This window comes from Ixodes scapularis, unplaced genomic scaffold (genome assembly GCF_016920785.2).
Source record: "Ixodes scapularis isolate PalLabHiFi unplaced genomic scaffold, ASM1692078v2 PGA_scaffold9__187_contigs__length_104089568, whole genome shotgun sequence".
In the NCBI taxonomy this organism is placed as follows: domain Eukaryota; kingdom Metazoa; phylum Arthropoda; class Arachnida; order Ixodida; family Ixodidae; genus Ixodes; species Ixodes scapularis.
This window is the reverse complement of record NW_024609884.1, coordinates 51,983,372-51,985,852: the sequence shown is the minus strand read 5'-3', so window position 1 is coordinate 51,985,852 and position 2,481 is coordinate 51,983,372. Positions and strand designations below refer to the sequence as shown.

The following is a 2,481-nucleotide window of genomic DNA, read 5'->3' as shown; positions in this document are numbered from 1 at the left end:
AGTTGGCGATCACAGGACCCGAGCTTTCTTGTTTGCTACTGCCACCTTCTCACTCATTTCTCCATTGCTGTATCTCGCGTAGAAGAGCATTTGCGTTACAATGAAGAGGAATTGCAGTTCTCAAATATGGTTTTTGTACCCCAGCCTTCCTGTGTCGCATTGTCAGGGTAGCTAAATGTATTTATTTTGGCTCGAGATAGACCGCAGAAACATCGCGAGATAAATAAAAGAACATTATCATTTATGGACAAATGCAACGTTAAGAAAATAGTAGTTAACATAAAGCGAATTTAAATTAACGCGCACTTATAAACACGTCAACAAGCATGTTGCTATCAGGCAGATGGAGCATGCATACACTTGCAAAAATGACCTCGTTTCACATAGCCAACGAGGGTGTCTCACAATTCGTGCACTGTTGCCGCGAAGCTGTAGCAGATACTGCAAAATAACGCTTCTGATATCTACCACACGTTCACACATAAATCTTCAAATATACACACACGAATCCGCGCTGTTCAGCCGGTCGGAAGTGTATCTTGAAATCCTTACCCCTTAGTCACACGTCTCCGAAATGTCACGCACACGCAAGGGAGCGAGGTTGACACACACATAAAGAACACACGAGAGGAATAACCGAGTTGTTTTCACCAATAGCAGGCCTCGACGTAGCCGAATACAAATACAAAAACAGCCCGATTCTTTTGAATGACGAAGACGTCTTCAAATTGTCATTCTTTCCTAATGCGGCTTTGGTATGTATGCAGCAGTTTACGCTTGAACTTCTGACACAAACACAGAACACCTGAAGAGGGAAGTCGAAAGTATTTTAGTCCGCAGACGACCAAAACACAACTGTCCATGTACCGGGACCTCGAACGATAGACGTAGCCATTTCTCCGAGCCGCTTGCCTTGGTGCCGAATGTCGGAAAACTGCCAAAGCTAAGAAGGACCGGCGGGCGTAAATTTACCTCAAAAGCCCCAGGAAACTTTGTCTCAATCCGGACATTATCACACTGACAACAGTACTTAGTGATACACTCTGTGAACCCCCACGAAAAAGATGTTTCACGGCGTATCCAGTCCACGGGTGCCGAGGCCAGCCAGACCGAACGGATCGGGATGATGATGGTGATGATGGTCTTGCAGCTGTTCCCTTTGTATCGGGCGGTCCCGACCCACGTTCGTACCTAGCCAAAAAAAAAAAAATATATATATATATATATCAAAAAAAAACATTTATTTCTTTTAATTTCTTCTTGTCCTTCGCGTTCACTTTGCTTTTGTCCTTCGCCACCAGTCCTCCAGTCAGGCGGGCTTGAAGCCCCTCGATATGTTTTTTAGGCGGGCTTGGACACGAGCGCCGCAGCGCAGCAGTGAATGGCAACGCGTCACTTTTTTCTCGGAGCTTGTCAATTTCTCCGATCCAGTAACGTTGTTCCGGTCATCGAACTTGAGAGTGAAACGGGGCGTGACAGCGAGCACGCACTGCCTATATTATGTTAGGTACAGATTTTTTGCTTGGCAATTAGTAGTATAGTTTTCTTAATTATAATGCAATTAAATGCAAAGGTGCAAGCGAGCTGGACAAGAATGATGAAAATAATCCCCGGAGAAGGGGAACAAGAGGGACAAAGGACAAACATAAATCTCCAAACACAGCTAGGTGAGTGTTGAGCGACCGAAAAAATCCGCCTGGTCCGGGTATCGAACCCGGGACCTCTCCATTACGGGTGGAGCGCTTTACCAACTGAGCTAACCAGGGGTTAGACGTCAGTAGAGCAAACGGGTTTTATCAGTTGCCACCAGTCTAACACCAACAAGGGTGAAGCTTGCTAGTTAAGGTTGTAATTATAATGCAATTAAATGCAAAGGTGCAAGCGAGCTGGACAAGAATGATGAAAATAATCCCTGGAGAAGGGGAACAAGAGGTAGAGCGCTCCACCTGTAATGGAGAGGTCCCGGGTTCGATACCCGGACCAGGCGGATTTTTTCGGTCGCTCACCAGTCACCTAGTTGTGTTTGGAGATTTATGTTTGTCCTTTGTCCCTCTTGTTCCCCTTCTCCAGGGATTATTTTCATCATCTTTCATCATAGTTTTCTTCTTTTTTTTTTTTTTCGATCACTTGATTCCGTAATTGCATAGAGAGCAGGAGCAGAGCCGGGGAAATATGGGAAAGTAATACTCTTGATCCAGTGGACATCTGCAAACGGTCTCGTATCGCGTATGCATTATTAAACGCGTTACGAATACAGTTAAGAACAAACTGCCTCCCCGAAATTTTCCCCTTTACTATAAGAGTGATCGTTACCCAAATCAATGCTATCACAAAAATATTCGATGCGATAGCGGGATAAATCGCAAAACCGCTTTCTTAATTCGTTTTTTTTTTTTTTTTTTTTTTTTTTAATTGTGCGTTTTGTTAAAGACCCGTTTCCCGGAAATGGTATTGTTACTTTTGAAACCCGCGATTGTTTGT

At 44.3% G+C, this 2,481-nt stretch overlaps 1 non-coding gene across 1 annotated transcript; it reads right to left on the bottom strand.

Annotated features, from left to right (window-relative positions):
* Window positions 1-1,693: 1,693 nt before the first annotated feature.
* On the bottom strand, window positions 1,694-1,766 carry Trnat-cgu. Its single transcript has one exon. It is a non-coding gene; the product is annotated as a tRNA-Thr (tRNA).
* Window positions 1,767-2,481: the final 715 nt, after the last annotated feature.